Source organism: Gorilla gorilla, chromosome 3 (genome assembly GCF_029281585.2).
Source record: "Gorilla gorilla gorilla isolate KB3781 chromosome 3, NHGRI_mGorGor1-v2.1_pri, whole genome shotgun sequence".
NCBI lineage: Eukaryota > Metazoa > Chordata > Mammalia > Primates > Hominidae > Gorilla > Gorilla gorilla.
Genome location: NC_073227.2, coordinates 41,836,179 through 41,861,951, shown reverse-complemented (window position 1 = coordinate 41,861,951; position 25,773 = coordinate 41,836,179). Strand labels below are relative to the sequence as shown.

General features: G+C 32.1%; 1 long non-coding RNA gene across 1 annotated transcript; it reads left to right on the top strand.

The window, feature by feature from the left end:
- Positions 1-4,547: 4,547 nt before the first annotated feature.
- LOC129533009 (uncharacterized) lies at positions 4,548-24,486 on the top strand. Its single transcript, XR_008679007.2, has 3 exons — positions 4,548-4,634; positions 7,817-7,892; positions 23,397-24,486. It is a non-coding gene; the product is annotated as an uncharacterized lncRNA (long non-coding RNA).
- The last annotated feature ends 1,287 nt before the right edge of the window (positions 24,487-25,773 follow it).

The following is a 25,773-nucleotide window of genomic DNA, read 5'->3' as shown; positions in this document are numbered from 1 at the left end:
TTCTTATTTTGTTAGTAAATATGCTGAAATATATTGATTCATTTTGGGTTAGACTACTCTGTATTCTTAGGATGAATCTTAATTCATTATGTTGTTTTTTCCCCTACTATACTGTAATATTTAATTTGTTAAAATATTGTTAAGTATATGTTATTAATCATTCTGAAGAACACAAGTCTGTTTTCTTTTATATAAGGTATTTTTTCTGATTTTGGGTATGAGAATAATGCTGCCCTCATTAAATAAGTTGGATAGTGTTTCCTTCTTTTATCTTCTGAAAGAATTTGTGTAGAATTAGTGTTGTGATTTATGTAGAATTGTGTTGATTAGTTATCTTTTAAAAAACGTTTGATAGAAATCACCAATTAAATCACCTTGGCCCAGATTTTAATTACTAGGGAAGAATTTCATCTACTAAATCTTAATAATCTTAATCATAATAACATATAATAAGACCATCCAGATTATTTATTTCTTCTTGAACAAGTTTTAGTGTTTTCAAGAAATTTTTTCATTTCAACTAAGTGGAATTTATTGACATGTGTATTCATTATAATAATCATGGTCATTAATTGTCTAAAAGAGCTTGTTGTAAGGTTTTCTCTTTTATTTCTGATATTGGTGACTCATATTTTCTTTTGTTTCCTTGAACAGTTAGGCTAGAGGTTTATTAATTTTATTGATATTTACAAAGAATTAGCTTTCAGTCTTACTTTCTTCCTTTGTCCATTTTCTATTTTATTGATTTTTCTCTTCTATCTTTATTATAAACTTACTTTTTGCTTATCTTAGACCTAATTTTCTCTTCAATTCTTATTTTTTAAGTTGTAAGTTTATATTAAGCATTGCTTTGTCTTTATCCTCCAAATTTTTGTTTTACTTTTAGTTTAGAATACATATAATTTCTTTTGTGATTTCATTTATTATTTTTTCTGGCCAAGGTTTATTTATAACTATACTGGTTAATGTTCAAATATTTAAAAATATTTTCAGATTTTTGTCAATATCTAATTTAATTATATTTGGGTCCAAGGACATACTTAGTATAAATATATTGTAAAATGTATTGAGACATATTTTATGGCTTAAAATTTGATTGATCTTGGTGAATGTTATATGTACACTTGAAAATAATACTTTTTTTTGTGAAAAGCTTTCCATAAATGTTAATGTTTTTAATCTCATTGATATTTTTATTATAATATTTAAAGTGTTGTTTTCCTAGTTTAATTAACTACTGAAGGAGTATTACAGTTTCCTAATGTAATTGTGAATTTTTCAAGTTATTTTAATTTTATCAGTGTTTGATATACTGTGTGTGTGTATATATATATATATATATATATATATATATATATATATATGTAGACTTACCAGTTTGTAGATGTATCTAGTATTACTTTCCTTCTGCTTGCAAAAATGCTTTCAAATTCCCTGCACTATGTCGACAATAAATTCCCTAGGCTTTTGTTCATCTGAAAAAAAAGCCATTATTTTAAAAATATATTTTCACTGGATATAGAATTCTAGGTCACAAATTTTGTATGCATGTTTGTTTTTCCAGTATGCTAAATATTTGGTTCTACTGGCTTCTGGATTGAATAGTTTCTGATAAATAGTGTGCTGTCATTTGTGCATGTATTTATTCCTGTGTGCATAATGTCTGTCTCTCTCTCTTTTTTTTTGTTTTTGTTTTCTTGGCAATAGGATTATAATGTGCCAAGACATGGTTTTCTTTATGATTCTTCTGCTTGAATTTTTAGAGTAAACTTTCAAAATGCTTACTGGGCCAAGCACAGTGGCCCATACCTGAAATCCCAGAATTTTGGGAGGCCAAGGCGGGAGGATAACCTGAGACCAGGAGATCAAGACCAGCCTGGGCAACATAGCGAGACCTCATTGCTATTAAAAAGAAAAATATTAGCTGAGCATAATGTTGCTTACTTGTAGTCCCAGCTACTCGGTAGGCTCAGGAAGGAACATATCTTGAGCCCAGGAGTTCAAGGTTTCAGTGAGCAATAATCATGCCACTGCACTCCAGCCTGAGCAACAGAGTGAGACCGTGTTTCAAACAAAACAAAACAAAAACAAAAATGCACACTGATTTCAATACTTACTTCAAAGCTATAGTAAACAAGACATTGTGATATGTGATACAGGGTAAAAGATAGACACGTAGATTAATGGAACAGAAAAACAAAGCCACCTACACATATATGGTGAGTTGAATGTCAACAATATTGTAAGATGGATAGGCTTTTCAACAAATGATGCTAAAAAATTTTGGACATTGCAGAATAAAGACCTCAACTGAGAACTCATATTAACTCAAATGGATCATTTGCTCAAGTAAAAATCTAAATTATATAATTTATTGAAAGAAACATAGAAAACAGCATTGAGACCTTGGATTACTCAAATATTTCTGTGACATGACAACAAAATCATGAGCCATAAAAGAAAAATGTTGACAAGTTGGATTTTATCAAGATTAAAAAACTTTGGAATTTTAAAAGATACTGTCAATTGAGAAAATAGGAGAAATTGAGTCGGATAAAAATTGCACAACTATCTAATAAAGGATAGAATAGAATAAATGTGCATACATGTGTGTGTGAATATATGTGTGTATATTTGTGTATAAATATGTGTGTATATATGTATATATATGTGTGTGTGTTTATATACACAACATGCACACACAGTCATTATAATTAACATTATAGTTAACAGCCATTATAATGAATGTGGGAAGGATGTTATCAACAAGTGGACACCAAATGTCTGAAGCTGAAAAATATCTATTTAAAATGGAAAGGTTTTACAGTGATATTGGGTTTATATCATAAATATGTGTGAAAACACTAACAAAAATTTTTCGCAGAGTTTTTTTTTCTAACCTATCTTCTCCATTTTCCTTTTGCTGTATGAGACCTATGACCTTTCTATGCCATATCTATTTAGCTTGCCTCTCAAAGTTACAGTGAGTGTTTGTCTTTTGTTCTATTTTTCAGCATCAGGATCAGGAGGTACCTGAATCAGTGTCTTGTAGCCTATAGTGTCTGAGAATGATAGATTGATGGATAAGGGTAGTCTTCATGCTGTCTGTATGTGCTGCTTACTCTTTCCCAGAAATTACATTGTTCTCTGTCTCCCTCCCCGTCTCTCTCTTCTTGTAATTCATAGATTGCGGGCCTGTTCTTAGGCAAGATAAAGTGTATCCAAAAGGATACATGATATGTGGAGGACTGTAGGAAGAGTAATAAGTGAAGTTTGTATGTGATCTTTTGGTCTTTTCTTGCTCTGACATTTACCTGCTGGCAGGGCTTTTGGGGACAGCTAGCTTGAGCCTTGATGTTGGACAATGTTGTTGGTATCTCTGCTATATTTGCTAGTTTAGCTGACTTCCTTCTGATACTTTAGATAGATAAACACTCTTGGACATAACAATATATTTTCTGAGCCTTTTCTATTCTGAATAATTTATATTTGCTATTGAAATCTGACCAAAAAGAGAATGTACAGTTTTCTTCTGTGAAATTATAATATACTCTAAATCTGTTTCTCTCCATAATTATGGAAAATTCTGATTCAATTTTTTAACCAAAGATCAGAGATTTTGCCTTCCAGGGTTTTGTGAACATTAGAAAAAAAATATGACAGACACCGTTCACACTGACTATTGCTAAGTTAATGTTGCTGTTTGTTATTTTCAAGAAGCATTTTGATGTAGCACAAAAAGTACAAAGTTGTGAGCCAGATGGCTCTTAAGTTGAATATCAGCTTCTCCATTTACTAGTTTCATTGCATTTTTGAGTTTTTGCACTCTGTCCTCTAAACTAAATATTCTAGTAATTATGCATTCCTTAAATAATTCAATTTCATGTAACTACTGAGATAATACAAGAAAAACACAATAGAGATTTTAGAATGTGCTATGTACCTGACAGATATTATTTTTTCTTCCTTACCACAAGTAGATATTTTTTCAGTAATCAAACTCTTGTGAAAAAGAGAACCTCAGTAAAAAATTGAATTTAAATTCACCAGACTTTAAAAAATGGTCTTTGCACATGCTGCATTAGAATAAACAGGTTATATTGCAATTTTTGTCCTTGCCTTATAATTTTTAGAGCTAATATTTTTATTGAAATTATCAGTGCTAATTTAATCATTCTTGACATGTATTAGTTCAGTAATAATAGAGGGGAAGAAACTTTCATCCCTATTCTAAGTAAAAATAGAATATTCTGACATTATTGGAAAAGGAAATCTCACAAGAATACAAAAAACAGCAGTGACCTAGAGGCATCCAGTAAAGGCATATATGATATTAAATACAATTTTTATTGAACAGTGATATGCTTTGGCTGTGTCCCCACCAAAATCTCATATTAAATTGTAGTTCCCATAATTCCCACGTTTCATGGGAGGGACCCAGTGGGAGGTAATTGAATCATGGGATCTTTCCAGTGCTGTTCTCGTGATAGTGAATAAGTCTCACGAGATCTGATGGTTTTTTAGGGTGGAGTTCCCCTGCATATGCTCTCTATTGCCTGCTGTCATGTAAGACATATGTTGCTTCCCCTTCACCTTCTGCCATGACTGTGAGGCCTCCCCAGCAACGTGGAACTGTGAGTCAATTAAACCTCTTTTCTTTACAAATTACCCAGTCTCTGATTTGTCTTTATTAGCAGCATGAGAACAGGCTAATAGACACAGGCTCCTAAAAGTTGATATAATTTTCATGGTAAGAACTTTGATCAGTAGATAGATGCATGGTTTATAGGATACACTCACTCAAAAACCATAATTACTAATCTCCCTTTTTCCTACTTTTCTAGAATGTATCCATTGTTCATTAGCATTTGAAACAGAAACATATTGTTATAAGCTATAGATACATTATTTTCCCCAAAATCTTTTTCTGCATTTAATACACAGTCACAAGAAAATACATTCATTTCATTTCTGCTGACCTAAATGTGAAATGGAGTTTAAAAAAAAATGTAGCTCATATTCCCTGATATTAGGTTGGTGAAACTAAGTAACTGAATAGCTACTGCACCCATATTCCCATTCCGATACAAAGATTTGAATTTATTATCTTTTAATACATTTTTTATAATTTCAATAATTTAACAAAATAATTTGGAGGACTCAGAAAGCAATGTATCAAATCTTATTGTCTGTATAACCTGTAAGTGCCTCCACACTTTTTGGTCAACAAAGGTGAACTTTATTTACATGGTAAGAAAGTGAATAATTAAATGCAGATGGCACTAATAAGATTTGTGAATGCTATATTTCATATTCAAGCTAGCATTAAAGTTGAAAATATATGATTTCTTGGAGAATTGAAAGACTGATCAGCTGGGAGCACTGCAGCTGGTGAGGGTTGCTAGAGCATTCATTGGTCTAGTTATTTTTCTGGTGTTCTAGGAAACTGGAGATGCATTGAAAAGTTAAGCAGGAGACCTTCCTTAGTAACATTGCCGAAATGGTTGGACTTGTACAAACACATTAGTACTTATAAATTATTTTATATATTTTTGTTGTTCTCTGTCATTATCTCTGAACATAAAGCCAGACCATTCCATTTAATTTTCCATTCCAAGGCTTTTTCTTTTTTCAGTTTCTCAAGGGTAATTGAGGCAAAGACCCTGACAGAATATTTTATGGGGGTGGGAGTCGGAGAGATGCAGGGTTACTTACTTGAGGTGAAAATAGAAGTAAGCCAACAACAGCCGAGTGTGATGGCTCATGCCTGTAATCCCAACACTTTAGGAGGCCAAGGTGGATGTATCACTGGATCTCAGGAGTTAGAGACCAGTCTGGCCAACATGGCGAAAACCTGTCTCTACTAACAATACAAAAAATTATCTGGGTGTAGTGGCACACACCTGTAATTCCAACTACTCGGGAGGCTGAGGCAGGAGAATTGCTTGAACCCAGGAGGTGGAGGCTGTAGTTAGGTATGATCATGCCACTGCACTCCAGCCTGGGAGGCAAAGCGAGACCCTGTCAAAAAAATAAAAATAAAAAAATAAGTAAAGCACGAGAGATCTGTAAAGGATGACTGTGTTCAGTACAGTAATGTTCTCAAGACGGTAATTGGTAGTGGAACATCCGCCCTGAGGGCTTAAGAAGATGTCTGTAGGAGGAGTCAAAAGGAATCTATCCCTACACTGTGATGAAAACACCCTGGTTCTAGAAATGAGATATTTGAAAGGGAGTCATGTTTATTTGAGCTAGGACAAAAATCCCTATAATATACACACTCTTATACAGATGACCCTTAAACAACACAGGGTTTAGGGGAGCTGTGTATTTAAGTCTCACAACTTAACTATTAATAGCCTACTGTTGAGCAGAAGCCTTACAGATGACAAACAATATATTAGCACATATTTTGTATGTTATATGTATTATATACTGTATCCTTACGATAAAGCAAGCTAGAGAAAAGAAAATATATTAAGAAAATTGTAGGAAAGAAAAAATATATTTACTATCCATTAAGTGAAAGTGGATCATGATATAGGTCTTCAACTTCATCGCCTTCATGTTGAATAGGCTGAAGAGAAGCAGGAAGAGGAGACCATTGGTCTTGCTGTCTCAGGGGTGTTAGAGGCTGACGAAAATTCACGTATAAGTGGTGACCCACACAGTTCAAATTTATGTTGTTCAAGGGTCACCTGTATTCTATTAATTCTTTTACAAATGAATAGAAATATGATTTATACTTGCAGTTTATATTTGTAGTCACAGGCTCCTGAGCCACCACAAACTTGTTGTTTGAAGTGTTCCGTGTTTGTACACAGTGCAAATACTCATTCTTTCACGGTTTATTAGTGGAATTTTTAGATTTCTCTTTTAAAGCACTATGCCAGTTTCCACCTTAATGATATCAAGTTTTGATTTTCTCATCCTAATTATTTTGCATGGGAATGATTCACGTCCCAGATATATTTCTCTGTTACATTCATTTTCACGTCATATGAACTGAGACCAGAAAATTCTAAACTTTTTGTAAGGTTTAATTATCTATCAGATTTTACCTGTGTTACTTCCTTTGGGTATAATAATGGAAGAGTAGTACATAGAAAAATATAGTTTATGGTTATTTCTTCTGTTCTCTTTAACATCACTTAAATATTGCACTGTTTTATAAAATTACACCTTGAAAGTAATATAAGCAAACACTAATATAGTCAGAGGAAATTGACAAGTTTTATAAGAGAACTTAACACTTTCCCATATGGGGAATAACTGAAGGAAAGGAATGGTAAACCGAAGAAAAGTGAATTCCTAAGGAGTCATAAAAAATGTACTAAATGTACCAAATATGTAGAAGTACTTATCTTTCTGTCTTTTCTTCATAGTTTTAATATAACTGTATATGTGAGACAAAATGTTTGAGAGAGTTAGGCATTTTTATTTCTATTTGCCTGTAGAAAGTTGCATAAATCTGTGGTGTTGGGCTTTTTGTACTTATTGGTGTGTGTGTGTGTGTGTGTCCCATTGAATTATGAATAATGAGCTTATTGAGGTTGGCAACCTCATCCTGTACAGCTACCTAAGTGACCCTATGGGGGAGAATGATATAGCAATGTCCTCTTCCTCTTTCTCAACATCATCAATGTCAACATTATCAGCATCATCTTCATCAAAAAAAACATGAGTAACAAGCTCATTTTGGGGTAGGTATTGATGACAGCCCTTCACATGTCATTTTAGGGTAGGTATTAATGACAGCCCTTTACCATAGGCATAAATATTAGCAAAATAGGGACCTATTTATATTTTCTTGCAGGTTTTTGCTATACTACGCAAGTACCTTAAAGCCACATACTCATAGATTCAAGTATACGACAGTCACAAAATACAAGGTAGGTATTTTTAACCAAATCTATCTATAAATCCAGAGATATGATAGATGGTCAGTATGGGTATTTTTTTAAAATAAATAAGTGAAAGACAATAAATGAATAAGTCTTGCAGGTTTTTTTTTTCAACTGTGTACCTTATCCATGAGACTGTCATCTATTGGTGATACTAATTACTATTTTCTTCTTCATTATTTTTGTCCAAATCTTTTGTTAATTTTATTATCCCAAATACAGATCTGTGTATTTTAGTTCTGTATATTGTTCATCCAAATATGTTAATGTTGGTGGTATTTCCTTTGTCTTTATGCCATCTAAATATAAATGAATGAAACAAGTGTAAAAGCAATAAAAATGTTGAGGTAATGCCTTCAACAAGTTAACTGTATTTGAGTTAACTTGTGTTTCCTCAAAAGATCCAGCTGTATAGAAGACTGAATATGCAGATTTAGGGCACAAGGTGTAACAATAAACAGAGAGCCTTTTCCTGGACCTAAAGATATTTTGTGGCATGCATCTCCCCTATGTTGTCTGTTTCTTTTTTATTTCAGAGTTAGAATTACGCTGAAACACTATAACTTTGTCTCTTTCCTTTACCTCCTTTCTTGGTGTTCCCTTCAAAACATTTCTGTGAATATGCACTATTCTTTTTCTTCTGTTTGTAAGCAAAACATAGACCCCAGTGTCTGAAATTCAGATATTTTTAGCGTATTATAGGTATCAGCAAGATATAGAGCTTCACTTTCTGTGTCTCTGTCTCTGCCATTCCAGCACGCTTCCTCTTTGTAAGACATTCCTTGGAACTGTGTGCTTATACAAATAAATTTAAAACATTTCTTTATCCGTATAAGACAGACTTCAAAGTTCCATGTGCCTGTAATGAGATTAGAATAAAAAACGATGACAGACACCTGGTTTATATTTGCAGTTATAATCCATTGCTTCTATTTTAATGTGAGAACGATTTCATATGGGATTTGTTTCTCTCAAACATCAGGCACCAATTTCTTTTTTCTGTACAGATAACACAACAGCAACATTTATATTTTTATTTCCTAGGAGAGATACAATAAAAAGTAAAAAACAAAATAGGGTCTCATTTGGACAATAAGTACACGCTATGCCAGCTGGGACCATCTGCAGGGAGACAGAATGGGTCAACACATAATCTCATCAGCATTTCTTTTCTCCAGCAAATTCACCTGACTTGGCTACAGAGGAAACAGACTAGATGAGGCCTTTTATAACCAATTCTATTACTAAGAAGATAGCTTTTTAATTTAGTGTCCTAATCAAGTTTTATTTTCAAATGTAATATTACTATCTTCAGCAAACCTTTGTAGAGGACGGTTTCATTGATGAGATATTTATTATCAGGAGGCAGTGTTGTACAGTGGGGAGATAATGGGGGTTAGAATGGGGCAGACCCCAGTATAAATCCTGGTTGGTCCACTTACATTATCAGGGCATATTAATTTATAGTAATTAATATTACTATATTAATTTATAGTAATTAATATTACTATATTAATTTATAGTAATTGCCATTGACTGAATGGTAGGCATATGGCACATTGTGTAAAAGTTTTACATGTATTATCTCATTTATCTTAGATTCAGAGTGTAATAAAGGCTTTATATGTATGAAAAAAATGAAAAAGCAAAAAAACTGACAGTGGTTGAGTCAATTGTCCTGACAGTCATTTTTTGCTAAAGAGCAAAGGTGACATTTAAATTCTGGCATTCCGACTCCAGGTTCCCCTTTGATGGAAATTGTAATAGCAAATACACAACTCATTGGTTTCTTTAACAGAAGCAGAAATAGATGATAACTTGACATGCTTGCATAAGTGACTAGGAACTTAAATCTTTGAAATCTTTCTTTTTCTTAAGATAATTTAGAACAAATGGCTAGGCCCTTGATAAAAGTATTATCTACAATAAAATGACCTTATCCTGTGACATGACAATAGTTTATTTCAGTACAATTCTTCAAACATTGATATTAACAATAAAGGCATGTATTAATCAACTATAAAGTAATATTTGAAAAACATTTTTCAAAGATATCTATTTTCCACATTTCAAATATCATGCCATTCAGGATTATAACTTTTTTTTTTAAACATCTAACATACTAAAGTTGCCAATGAAACATTCACAGGAGTGAAATCATATAAAATTAAATTCCAAACTTGGCATGCTGGACTGTAGCGCTAGATTGACCATAAGTATAGATCTTTGTGCTTAGAAGGCTAATTCAAGTGTGGTGTCTCATGCAATTAATCAACATATTCATATTCTGGAAAGGTTATAGTAGGGATGATGCTAGCTGTTCATAATTTTATGAGAATACTTATTACTGCTTCTTTGGAAATCAGTTTTCCATTGAAACAATATCCTGTTTAAATTTTCATGAACAAATTTGTATCTATTGAAATAGTTCCAGTTTTTAAAAAAAGTTACGATTTTTACTTGCAGTTGGATTTGTATTTTTAAAATGCATGCTGATTGATATTATTAAGATTCATCATTCCGGAACTCTTTTCAAAATAAGTGTGTTCAGCTACAATTCTATATAATTTTTGGCTGGATAACAAATTCATGTCATTGAACTTTTTTTTCCTAATTTATACTATTATATGCCTGGTTTCATTGCTGACATTTTTAGCAAAGGGAAATGATTATTCTTTCTTTAGTATGTTATGAAAAAGTAAAAATAATTGTCTTTATTTTTGTGTTTCAAATGATGCAGTGTTAATTCCTAAAAGCACCTGATTTGGTTTTATCTGTGGCATGACTTTATGTGGGAAATGGGGAATTTAGGTAATTCTTTTGACTAGAATGACAAAAATTCCATATACCAAATTTTTTAGATAATTAAAAGCTTTCTTTTTCTCACATTTTGGGTATAACATCACTAATTATATAATTATTTTACTCTTTATAAGCACCTTATCATGTTTTGAAGTTTATGTAAAATACAACACATAAATTATGAATCAAACCATCAATACTACTAAATTCCTTGAAAGCAAGTGATTTAATATTATTGTTTATCACCTTTTACATATCTTGTATTGCGAGTTATATAACTTTTTCTTAAAGTTCTTTATGACTTATCCGTTCATTTTTCTATTTAATGCATAGGTCAGAGTTTATACATTCAAGAGGAATTTACATAACAGTAACACCACTTAAGAATAACACTGGCTATTACGATTATATAACCTTGACTTAATTCTAAAATCTCCACTTTTCCATTAATCTTATAATAGTTAAAAATATTGGACTTGACAGCAATTGGCCTTGACAGAGTAAAGTCTCTTTAGAATTTTTCACCATAATTTTCGTTGTCACAACTAAGTGAAACAATGGGTCACAACCTTGGTAGGTATGCAATAATAAGATCACTCTCTCCAGATTCCCACCTTATTTATTTTATATATCATTGTTAGTTCTATCTTTCTAAACCACTATTTGTCTTGAGCTCTTCCCTTGCTCAAAAGTATTTTATCCAATAGCTTTTTATCTTTATGACATTAGATTTCAAGATATTTTGTAGGTCCAGAGAGATCCCAGCACTCATACTTGAGTATGAGTCTAAAAGCCAACCCCCTCCCCACCCCAAGATGTTGTTTTGCCAAAGAAAATGTTTCTTTCAGATACAAAAAAAAAAAAAAAAATTCAGTCTGTAGGACCAACTACTTGAAAAATATGTAGGGATTCACTTGTATGAGAAGTAGAGGTAATAAAATATGAAGTTTGAAAATACATTGAGCCATCAAAGGCATTTTCTGCTCAGAGAAATGAAGTAGGGATTCAGTGACATAGACAAATCCTAGAAATTTATTTGAAGTAGAGTGGCCATTGTGTGTAAGGCTACAACCAGGATGTGTTTTTTGTATATCTAAAGGCTCCTGTGTGTCTTTGCTGAATTTCAGTTATTAAATTAATTGCCAAAATTAAGCAACTTGGACAGCGCTGGTTGGTGATGGCTGCTACAATAAGTAAGCATACTACAATATAAATTTCTATCATCTGGCTGGCCCTATCAATTTTATCCCCAGATACTATCTCCGTTCTACATATATCCTTTGGTCCTCCCATGCAGCTGATCAAATTTTATCCCATGCAGAGGCTTCCTTGATTACTTTTCCACCCTAGAATTTGATTTTTTTATTACACGTATCATTTACAATTGTCGTGGGATATATTTTTCTTCCCATTTAGCTGCCTCACAGAAATTAGACACATTTTAACTTAGTCTGAACAATGTAGTATGAATAGAAGTCATAGATAGCAGGAGATTTAAGAGCCACTGTTGATTTTTATCCTTGTTTGTTCACTGAAGCATTGTAGCTGGAATGCCAGCTGGAATGTCAGATGGGGTCTGCCCCCTTGCCTAAATCCTGGAATAAAGAATGCATGGAAAAAAGCCATCGCTTTGCCACAGGAACATGTAATATTAACGAGTTAAACTTTTGTGGAAATAATACTAGGAGGTTCTTTGACTTTTTATTACTACAACATAATTTATCTAAAGATGACTGATAGACCTATTGACTCAAGTTATTAATTTTAGTTCTCAATAGACTTTTGTTGCTAGAAACTAACCCACACTATTTAGCCCTTAATGTCTCCTATACTTTGCTTGTATTTCTTGAATTTTGTGTACTATTTAATTTTTACCACTGCATAAAGTTTTATATTTTCAAAACTAAATCTTCAGTAGATAATGTGATAATGCAAAAGTCTCAAAGTTAGTACTTTATAAAGCTAGGATTTGAATCTAGGTTTAGATCATTTGAACACTATGCAATTTGCTATATCACACACAGATGTTAAAGTATTTTTTAAGTTATTTATAATTTTTTGTAAAGATAGGGTCTTGCTATGTTGCCCAGGCTGGTTTCAAACTCTTGGTCTCAAGTGATTCTCCCCACATTGGCCTCCTAAAGTGTTGGAATTACAGGTGTGAACCACTGCACCAGACTTAAAGTATTTGTTGAATGAGGAAGTTAATGGAAGAATGAATGAATGTATAATTTAATGCCGTGAACTAGAAATGTAGAGAAGAAGAATATAATTCCCATGCAATTAAATAGCTCATAATCTGTGGGAGAAGGCTTAAAGTAAATTTGCATTACAGTAAAATGTAGTAGGGAAATGAGAAGCATATGAACATGGTTCAAAGAGACACCTGCTGAAAATTTCACACATTATCTCATTTCTTTAGTTTTCTTAATCATCTCATGCAGTAAGGTATATCTACCTTTCTTGAAGAATTCAAGTTTATGACAGTTAAAAAAATAAAACTGGTTTAACTACAACTCTGGCCAAATCCAAATTTAATTTACTCAAAAACTCATGTTTAGATTTTTGGGTACAAATAGTCTGCTAGATACCTTTGATAAATAGGTGTTGAGTTTTAGATGATTCAAACTGGTTCATATACTCAGTTCATTTTTCCTTGGTAACTTTCAATATAGTCTGAGCAAAATTGTGTGAACTGTTTGCTCTCTGCCCTGGCAACTTGCTTTCTGAGTCAATTCATGATGAAGTCCAGCCAGAAAAGTCAGAGCCCACTTCAAATAGATGTGGAAGTACTTTGTAAACTGTCCAGTATGATCCTAAGGTCGTTGTGTATCTTTATTAACCTTAGTCTGAGAAACCATAATCATGTATTAAGAAATTCATAATATGGTAGAAAAAGACAGAATAGAATAAAATAGATTTGTTTCTCTTTTAAGGGCTAGCCAGTCACAAGTTATTTAGGTTATTCAATTTCATTTACCCATCACAATATTAAGGGTAAAATAAGACAAAAATATTGTGTTTCTTTGGTCTTTTTAAGTGCTCTACTAAAACTTACCACATAAATACCAAATAGTATTTCAGTGTAAAACTGGTATAAAGCGCTGCTCTTATTTACATAAATAATACAATATTAATGATGCAGCCAATGAAATTATTTGTTACACTCAATTTACCTCAGTGAGTGAATGACAACCTTCTCCCATTAGGACAATTCAAGTAACAAATTGATCATGTGCAATGCATTTCATGGGTCAAGAGACAGTATGTGTCATATAAGCACTACTGTCAGAAAACCTTCCCTGGAGGGTTGATATATATTCACTGCACCAATGTTCACAGTGCTTTGAGCTGGCAAATAGACTCACATATTTTTTTTGCCCAATATATTCTATGACGATGAATCCTAAGTTGAAACTGATTTTTAACTACATAGAGATATTTGTTCGTGAAAAGGTATGTTTAGGGGAAAATGCAATTTTAGTCAAAATAAAATATTAATTCAGTATAGAACTTATACCATTTAAAATAAAGATGAATTACAATATTATAGAATTAAAAAGGACTTTCCTAAAATGAAACTCTTTTAAAATAATGGATAATGCAAATTCTGCTAAATTGTTCAAGTTTGTAAATTATTCCTAGGAAATAAGATATATATATTTTCCTAAGGAAAAACTAACTCTTAAAGTGCTTTAGTATGTTGCAAAAGATATTTGCTAATTTGAATATCAATTGCTATGCTTATAAAGAAATTCTGGTGATATTAGTAATCATCCCTAATATTTGCACTTAACTTCACAGTTTATAAAGATCCTATGCCTGTATTACTTCAGTTCATCTTAATTGGAACTTCAAGTATGAATAGATGTTCAACACATATTTCAACATGAATTAAAGCCCTCCTGTTTAATGAAGAGAAACCTATTGATCAGTTTGTTCTTGTTCCATTGAGCTTGAAAACTCTCTCACTTGTGGTTCCTGGTCTGTTTTTAGGAGCCGTGAATAATACATTTATCTGATTTTCCTGTACAGGAAAACTATAGAAAGTAAGTAAATAATCATAGTAATACATGTGAGTATTTCCAGGTATAATACTAAGAACTATAGAAAAATTAGCACATTAAATGCACACTAAAAACACATGAGATGGAAGTAAATACTATTATTAATCCATTTAGTGAATTAGGACCCTGAAACTAGGAGACCTCAAGAAATGTGTTCAAAATCTCACAGCTACTAAAAACAGAGATGCAACTGGGAACCCAGTTCTTCTATCAGTAGGTGTGTGTATGTCGGGGAGGGGGGAGGTGGTGAACCAGTAAGCCTGCTAGACAAATTCTAAATGAGCTACAATCTCTACAATCTCTATTTTTCAAACCTTGTTTTCTTTTAAAATTTCTAGTGAGCACGTTAGACTTTGCCTTACATCAGCACTTTCATGATGACATTTATAAGCCCATATCATCATTCTTCAAAGTCAGTCCTTTTGACTCAGTAGTCAGTTCTGTTGTATAGTCTAGGATCCATTTCATATCAAATTTAAATTGCCTTAATAGGCCTGTTGTAACAGTATACATTTTTGTAGTTTTAGAATTCAGCCAGAGCTTTTCATGAACATTAGGCTCAATTATTCATGAAGCTTTTCAAGGAAAAATGCTAAGTCTAAGTGACTTCAAACAAACAAATGTTTTATGAAAGTTTGTGTTTCTTTCTTCTTTTTATAGCTTTTTATCAGAATAGTGTATAGAGAGATCTTAAGCAATATGGTTTAGTTCACCAATAAATATAGATTGATTTTCCTCAGTATAAACCAAGTTCTGAGACAATAAAAGCACATGAGACCTACTTGGTATCTTGCTTGTATGAATAACAAAATATTAAGATAGCCAATAATATATTTTTTCAATAAATTACTTGTTTCTTATGACGAAAACATTACCTGTGCAAGGTCTGGAAAACTTCAGAAAGGTAAATTATTCAAAATATCACTTACAAAATGCACATTGTTATCAACACATGGTTGGTTGCGTATAGTTTTTCTTTTTGTAATTTAATCAAAGTGATGAATATAAAATAAACGATAATAACCTTCCTTGTACTTTTTAACTGTGCATTTTTAAATAAACTTTTCTTATGTTATTAAATATTCTTTGAAAATATATTAATGATTTTATGCTAGTGTGTTCTATGAATAAATCATTACACATGTAGTCCGATTTCTTACTATTGGACTGTTTTGGATTTTCAAACAATTATACACTTAAACTTTATTTATGTTTATTTTCTTTGGAAGTGGTTCACTTCTTAGGTTAAAAAGTACATATGTAAGCCTCCAAATAAAATAAAAAATGGCTTTTCAGAAAAATGTTATTTATTTACAAAACACATTTTAAACCTTTAAGTAATATTGTACAAATTGCATAAAACATTTTAACTTCTGACAAGCTTCTGAGACATATAGTCTTGTCTTGTTTCAACCAATCCAACTTCTTATAAAATCTAGAACTTCGATTAAGTTAGTATTTCCTGACTTCATCTGTATTGTTTCCTGCCTTTTAAACATTATGATAAGTTTAACCTATAAATCCTCAATCCCTTGACAGTCAATAATCTGAACCCAGAGATATCAAACTCAAGTGCTATATTCAGATAACATTCTTTCACAAGACAACCAGACACTACTGAATTCACCTGCACTTGAATTTGAATTATGTGGAAGTTTCAAAATATTCCTAAGTATTAGGTTAATATTAGAATTTGGTTGGTGCAAAAGTAATTGCTTTTAACTGAATTTGTTAGCTGGTTAGCTGCAATTACTTTTGCACCAACTTAATATTAAATAACTAAGAATACCAAGCCTAGATTAAAGGATTACAACTTTTAAATTTTAATAATAGTTCAATATTATAAATTAGTTGAATGTGAATTTGTAAGAAAATTTAACACTAAATTCCTAAACCCCCCCACACACATATGTATATAATATTCAACTATACTACTTCAAATTTAATTTTCATTTATACACATTTAGAAAATAAGAACAATCACATACTTGAGAGGATATACATAAAAATTTTGCATGGTTCATTGATTGTTGGACTTTTAGACATTTTGTATATTTAGAGAAAGATACAGTGTAGAAGAATTTAGCAGTTTGACCACTTGGAAAGTTAATTACTATAAAAACTTGACTTATTCACTCTTCACGTATATCATCAAGTATATTTTCCATAAGAACCGACTGATGGTAATAATGCCTCAAAAACTCTTAGGTTTTATTTTTGCTTTTGTTTTTAGATAGTCGCTTTCCAAACAGAAGAAATTGAAGTATAAATGTAAACACCAAATCTCTATATATTTACACTCACAAACACACATTTTCTTGGCAGTAACACATATACATTATATATATATATATATATATATATATATATAGCTGTGGGTCTCTCTCTGTTTCTCTCTATATATCTATATATATTTGTTTATTTTGTATATGTATATAAAGTATATATTTATACAGCACATCTTATTGATAGCCTTTGACATTACTGGATTATATAGAAACTATATGTTTTGTGACCAGTACTAGCATGAACTACTTCAATCTTTTTTTGGCTGCCAACATGTTTAAGCATTTCAAATTATTGAAGTGAGGCAATAATAAAATTCTTCTAATAATCAAGAAAAATAGCAATCAGAGCATATCACAAAATTTTTTCATTCTGTTTTAATAGTTTTGATTTTTATTTAGAAAAAATAGCTCTTTAGAGAAGGGTGTTAATAGTCAAAGGAGGAAGATAATTAGTTTACACATTGTTAAGGGCAAAACAGAAATTTTATTTTATATATATTTAGTAATTTCAAAAATAATTAATTTTTCACAAAAATTATTTACTACCAGAATGGAAGATATTATCAGAAATCGGGAACATATTATCTGTGTCCTACTGTTATCAATAAAGACACAGCTCAGAGTTTAATTTGCTTTCCCTAATTTACACAGCTAACTGTATATAGAGCCAGAATTCAACCTATGACTTTGTCCTTTATGACATTCGAGCTATAGCAAATTCTTTCTTTTGACAACTGGAAACCTAAACAGAAGCAAGTGCACAGCCAGTGAGACTACTGACGACATGTTTCTACATAGGTCTCTATTGTTACTGAGGGCATATTTTTCCATTTGGTACCACTTCAGTAGTAATCTCATCTAGTCTCATGGAATTAAAAACATCTATACATCCTTACTCCTTAACATTTTTTGTTAATTTCAGACTACTCTATTTTACTTAATCAACCTTCACATTTGGACATTTGGATATCTTATAGTCATTTTAAACTTAATATATAAAAAATTGAGTTCCTGATCTTCTGTTCAGAAACCTGTCTTATTCCATATTTTTTATTTTAGTTAGTAACTCCTTTATTCTTCTAGGTCTATTCCATATTTTTTTTATTTTAGTTAGTAACTCCTTTATTCTTTTAGGTACTAAGATGTAAAAACCATAGGGTCATTCTTGACACCTCTTTTTCTCTCACATTAAATAACTAATTCATTAATAATTTCTGCTGGCTTTATGTTCAAAATATAACCATAATGCAACCACTCCTCACGACCTCCTCTCCTATCATTCCGGTCCAAGCTTATATTGGTTCTCACTCAAATTATTCCAATAGCCTCCTAAGTAGTATTACTGTATTGATTTCTCTTCAGTGCTGTGTGCTGCATAAGTGATTCTTCTAAAACAGAAAGAAAAAAAATCTTCGTTTTTTTTTTGGCAGAAAACCTTACAATGACGATGAATCATAATAAAGCTATGAGTGGCAATAAATTCTGACTCTTTTTAACCTCTCTGACTTCTATCCTGTGACTCATCCTTTGATATGAGTTAAAGCCAAATGGACTTCTTTTTCTCTTTCCATAAAAAAAGCACAGGGAGACAGGGATTTTAGCTAAAAGAGGTCTTAGTGAATATCCAAAGTGTCCTCTTCACTTTACTCTTCAATTACCCTACTTTATTTCCTTCACAGAACATACAGTATTCTGTAATTACCATGTTTATTTATTATCTATTTACCGCTTTGAGCAACCAATATTTTACTTCTTATTCCAAGTGTGTCTCAGCCTTCCTTATCAGTATAAGATAAAGAGAGCACACTGGAGTCACCAGGCTTTCATAATACCTATAATTCTCATCCACATCTTTAAACCAAAGAATTATCTCCTTCTGCTAGAATCTAAAACTTTGGCTTTTACCCTTGTCCATATGGTTCACTCAGAAATACTAACTGGAAAAATTAAGGTAATATGAGTCTACTGGTACATAATTACTTCCAATGACCACGTATATTGGAATAACTGTATGTGTATTTAGATGCTGTTTTATAGGTTTGCAGAAAATATAACAATAGATTTCTACCTAACACCTCTAATGAGCATTCTACAGTGTTACCTCTTCCAGGGACTGTATTTAGTTATCTTTTCTTATCATGCCTTTTTATTATTGAAAAATTATATATAACATGTAATAAAAGTATATATGCAATATAGTAAAATATAGTAAAAAGTATATATGCATATATATTTTTTCCTGTGATAATCTGGTGATGCTTTGTAAGTTTAATCAGACCTGAGTGTTTCTAAACCACTGCAGTGGTAGTTTGCATTAAAGGAGAAAGATTGAGCTCAACTCCAAATATAGAATGGACAAGTGAAAATTTATAGCCGAGGAGCAGGATAAGGATCAGTGCATGGCAAGTTAATAAGTGGGAACATCATAATTGTAGAGGATTCTAGTGAAGATGACCTAAGAGAATTCTTGCTGAAGAAAGGCCAGGGTGATCAGACATCATCTAGGGGATGGTAAAGGATGAGGTCCCTTATCAGATATTGAGAGTGATCAGACATCAAGGGTGGGGGTTTCTCACTAAATGAACTTAGCAGTAGTCTTTGCTAAAACTGGATTTTATAAGGAAGTGAACAGATGGACCTAGAAGAAGGTTTAGGATCCCGACTAAAGTTTAGTCAAGCAAAGACTCTTCTCCAGGGAAGACAGCATTCCAGACACACATGGTACAGCCAGTGTGTGCAGCCAGTTGCCCCCCTGGGAGATGTGACTGGCCTTAGTCTAGCATTAGCAGTGAGGCCACTGAGGCTTGTGTGAAGTTTGGAAGAATTGAGTATTAGACGATGTTGTCATTTTCAAAACTTTGGCTTTTACTCTAGAAGTGATGGGAAACTCATGGAGGGATTTGGACAGAGGAGACATAATTTGACCGACATGATCATATACATTTTCATTGACTGAGTGAATTTATCAAACCATTTAATTCGAAGCCCATAATAAATAGATGAAGGACTTAGTTAAGAATGAAAGCCTAATTAGTTGCAAACCAGTACTAGAACCCGAATCTGGTTCTTATTTTTACCGTTATATAAAATTGTAGGGTTTTCCAAAGGACAATGCTTGCTTGCATCTTTTATCCCTCTAATACGTCCTGCATTTCTCAAGTCCCAAGAGCAAAACAAATTAATTTCTATTTTGTTGTTATATAAATGCCATCTGCTTTCAAATCATGAGCTTTTGCAGACACAGAAATTTTATCTTTTGAAAAATCTCAATGTCTTCTTCAAATAAATAATCTTCCTGAATATTGCTATTTGCCATTTAAAAATAGATTTACTTTTATATAAGAAAGATTTCAGAAATATGTACAGTGTGATAAAAAGAAAGTGTAATAGAATTCAAAATAAGGAAAATACTTTTTCCTAAAATGTCAGAAAACCCCAGTGTAATGGCAGGATAGAAAACTAGCCTTTAGAGACCAATAATTATTGACCCATATTTCTGAGAAGCAGCATTTAATTGAACTCCTCTTACTAACTCCATTTCCTGGAATGAACAGAGGCCCTTTTCCTCAGCTCTAAATAACATTACATCAAAATAAATGTTATTACTTAGACATCTCTTTGCAAGCATTTTGTTAGCCTTTATTGGTACTGTAGTTCATATTTAAATCTTTTATCTGTCATTTTCATTTCTTGGACAGGCTACTCTAATACATTTTCTCTTATTCTACAAGCAGTATAAAGTAAGTTTAGTGTGCAGTAAAACTATATTTGCCAAGAAAGATATTGGATGAGGATGTTGAGTTCTATTCGCATGCACTATGTATGCCAGGACATATGGTCGAGAAGATAAAAGGAAATTCTATTGTACCTTAATCATTAAATGCCACGTTTCTCACTGAGAAGCAGGGCAAAATACACTGAAAACCCTTGGGTCATTGTAAATGGACAGATTCCTAAAACTGTAATTCTACCTTTTGAACAATAGAAAAATGAATTTCACCATCACTTAAAATTAATTTGTAAACCTGGGACTTTTCAGTCCAGTCTAGTTTCTTTCTTGATTACCAGTGCAGTTGTAGTTCTGTTTCACCGTGTTGAATCTATAAGTTAAAACCAATCATCTCCCTTTGGCCTTTATTGTTAAAATGATATCTGATGCATCAGTGATTGAAATTTCAGAGTTAAGATAAAAATGGTTCAAATGTTGGCTCTAGCATCTGTTAGTACTTTACTCACTCTAATACATTTTCACCTAAGAAAAGAAAGAACAATTATGATAGCTGCCATATAAATGTATTTTAAGGGTTAAATGAGATAATCCATTAAAGTCCTTGGCAGATTGCTTAGCATATAGCAAGTGATCAATAAATGTTAGCTAGTAGTAGTACTAATAGTAGTAGTAGATTAAGTACTTTTAGTAGTTTTTTACGTGGTTTAAGTGGTGGCATTTTGTGATTGAGATAAGCTGGTGATTTTAATAATATTTTAACTTATAAATGAGTAGTATTGAGATTTTAGAATAAAAAATCAGAAATATACATGATACCAATAACAAGCCCTCTTGCCCGCTGTCTTTCTCCCTCTTCCTCTTCCTTATCTTTCTTCCTTCCTTTCCTCTTCTAGAGTTTCGTAGCTATTCATGACACTTTAGTTTCCATATGAATTTTAGAATTTGTTAATATGCATAAGAAAAATGTCAGCTATTTGAAAAAGATCGCAATGAATAATTAGATCAATTTTATGAGAAAGTTTATAAATTTTGAGCCTTTCAGCTCCATTATTGTGGCTTATTCCTCAGTTTAATTCGTTTAAAATATCTTTAAAATTTTATTTTGAATAGCAGATTTACTTATCTTTTATTAGTTTTATTAGTAATTTTTGATAATTGTAATGCTATTGTAAAAAGTATTTGTTTTTGTTATTTTTGTTGCCCATACACATATATATTGATATATATTTTCTATATATACCTATCAATTTTCTATATATTGGTACATGTGATTTTTCTATGCTAATCTTATCTCCATGAGCACTTAGAATGTCATTTATTTATGCTAGTATATTGACTATAATATCTTTTGGGTTTTCTATGAAGACGAACTATTTTCTAAAATAATAACAGGCTTGTTTGTCCTTTAAGTCTCTATATCTATAGCTCTTATTGTTTTCTTACATTACAGCATTGGTGGTACCTTCAAGTTTATTGAATAGATGTGTTGAATGAGTACATTTTTGTCATTTTCACAATTTCAAAGAAAAGACTTTCAACGTTTCATTATGTTTGATGTAGATTTTTAAAAGACATGCTTTATGACAGCAACAACAGTGTTCCCTTTTCTTTCTAACTTATGTATTCAATTAATAATACCTGTTAATTTCATAAATGCTTTTCTGCATTTATTGAGATAATCATATGATATATCTCTTTAATTATGTTAATGTGGATATTGCTTGAATATCATATTTTAAACTTAATTTGCAAATTATCTTTTGGATTTTTTGATCGTATTTATTTGCACATATACTTTGTTTTATTAGTTACTGCTCTTTAATATGCCCTATCTTATTTACCATTTTAATATAATTCTAGATTTGATTGGAAACTTTCTAAAGAGTTTTTGCATCTATTTTCATTAATGATATTAAAATTTGGTTTTTTTTAGATTTTCCCAAAAATATTACAGTAGTCTCCCAAAATGAGATGTTTGCTCTACTTTCTTTTTCTTATTTCTGAAAGTATTTATGGAATATTATATGTTCTTCTATTTGATTGTTTGGTAGGCTGTATTAATAAAGCCATTTGGGCTGCAATTTTTCTTCATAAAATGCTTTTAATTAATGACTGAACTGCTCTATTAGTTCCACATATGTTGAAGTTGCATGCTATTATTTACATCATATTTAGTAAGTGGAATTTGTCCATTTTATTTAAATATTCCAAATGTATTGGCATATGAGATTTTTTTGTTTTTTACAAATAATACCTGTTTCTTTTATTTCTTTTTTAAGATTATGTTGTACAATAGACCTCTTGAACTTATTCCTTCTATTTTCTTATTAACTTCTAACACATCTTAGATGCTGTCTTCCATTGTACTCTTGACCTTGGAGTTTTAAAGAGTTCTCTCCATTTTCTTGATCAGTTTGTGAGAGTTTTTTCTGTCCCTTGGTATTCGTATCATAAAATGGGGAAAATAGTATTCATAGGAATAGTATAATGATTAAAGATTATTTAACATACAAAGAACTTAGTTCTTGGAACTTAGTAAGTTCTCAATATAGGTTACTTCGTGACTAGTACTTCTATAATTATTAATTCTTCATCTCTTTCACAGTCTTACTAGGACCTTCTATAGCATAAGACAAAGAAGAATACATGTTTAAAAGAAATGCAACACATAGATGCTGCCTGCAAATCAGAAAGAAGATAAAACCAATTCACAAAGGAGCACCAGTGCCTTAGAAGGCTGTTTGCTAGAAAGCTCTTCAATAACTAGACTTTTCTATATTGAACCTGTAGACAATGAGATAAGACAGCAGAATTTTGATGTGCCAAGGAGATACAACAACCTCACTGTAGGCTGTTATGATAATGTGTACTTACCTCTTCTTAATTCTTTCCCACTATAGAGTGATAGCAGAAAAGAGAGGAAGATACCTGGAAGATATACCTTAGAAATACTTGGGAAGTATATGGAAATGGGTACTTTTTCTGCTCTTTGAACAATCAATTCATTCAAAACTCCAGTGTTATCCTGAGCTACTAGGAGAAGTGTTAAAAATAAACCTGATTTGATCTTAAAAAACAAGCAAATAAAAACAGACAATGGGACACATTTTCTTAAAAATAATTGAGACTTACTCTATGGAAAATGTAGATTTTAATACATTAAATTTGTTAGCAGGTATAGTTGATTAGATAGATCAACAGATAGATAAAGATAAATATTTTTTTATGTACCATAAATGCATGCAAACACATACACATGCATATTTGGGATATCACAGCAATAGTATGCATCTTAGTCTAGTTTGGGCTGCTATAACAAAATATGTGGGACAGGGTAATTTATGAAGAACAGAAATTTATTTCTCATAGTTCTGGAGGCTGGGCAGTTTAGAATCAAGGCTCCAGCATTTGTTGTCTGGTGAGGGCTGCTGTCTGCTTCTAAGATGGTGCTTTGTTGCTGTGTCCTAACATGGCCAAAGGCAGGAAAGCAAAAAGGGCCTAGCTAGTTCCCTCCAGCCCTTATATAAGGCCTCTCATGCCATTAATGAGGGTTCTGCTCTCATGACATAATCACCTCTTAAAAGCCCTGTCTCTTAATACTGTTACCTTGAGGATTAAGTTTTAACATGAATTTTGGGAGCACATTCAACCATAGCAGTGTGAGAGGGAAGGTTAAATGTCTTAGTTAATGTTGATTTCTGTAACAAATAAAATCTTTAAAATAATAATAAGTGTGCATTTAGTATCACTTAAATTCAAAAAGGGTGTTTCTATCTTCAAATCAGTAATCAAAATTTCATATATCTTCTATGTAAAGGCTCCCTTTTGTCTTAGAAAATATTTTTTCCTTCTGGACTCTGGCTATCATCTTCTTGTATATTAGAAACACACCGTGGTTGCAATGGTATCTGCCCAAAATCCAGTCCAGTCATTGCCCCAGCTCAAAGTTTTAAGTCATTAGGTGATATATTGTCCTTTCCTCTTCCAACTGTTTGTATCCTGAAATTTATAAATTCTCTCTATTCTCTTTTTTATGTTTACAAATTGTCTAGTCAATGCTCGTGAATTTCCAGTAAAATATGTCTAAATGTGAAAGTAAAAGCCAACATACATTATCACTTCAATTACTTCTCTTGCAGCTATAGGCAATGTGAACTGCCTTACAAGTCACGGCAGTAATACTTTTAATGAATATTGTATCACTACATATGATGGTTTTGCATCTCTTCGGCCTCCAATATGTTTCCTTCTTTTCATCTACCCTATTATGAAGTCAATATTACATATTTTAAGAGTTATTTTTATACCTTCATCTCATCTAGTTCTGCATTAGCCAAAGTAACATCAGAGAAATCAAATCTAACCCCTGTAATCTCTGTGGCTGCAGTCAGTAGAAGTGCATTCATCACTTACATAAGGAGTGAAAGGATGGTTCTGGTCAATAGGTTGGTCTCTTCTTATCAGTGCTTCAGGGTCTCTTGTTACTTTCCTATGAAATCTCTGCCATTATAGATATGGTGGTTTTCAATGGAAGGGCAAGTGAGAGAGAACCATACATGGGTAATACCAATGGGCCTTGCTAGATGTGGTACACATAATTTCCATGCATTTTATATCTAGAACTCAGTAAAGTGGTCACTCAATAACACAGCCATATTTAACAAAAAATAAAGGTTGTGAAGAATAGATTTTATATTTGTACAAGATAAGATAAGAAGTGTTTGGTGAACCATTAGCTGCTGTCTTCACTTTTTTTTTTTTCTGAGTTTGAGACAGAATCTCCCTCTGTTGCCAGGGCTGGAGCGCGATCTCAGCTCACTGCAACTTCAGCCTCCTGGGTTCATTAGATTATCTTGCCTCAGCCTCCCAAATAGCTGGGATTATAGGCACATGCCACCATGCACAGCTAATTTTTCTATTTTTAGTAGAGACAGGGTTTCACCATTTTAGTCAGACTGGCCTCGAACTCCTGACCTCAAATG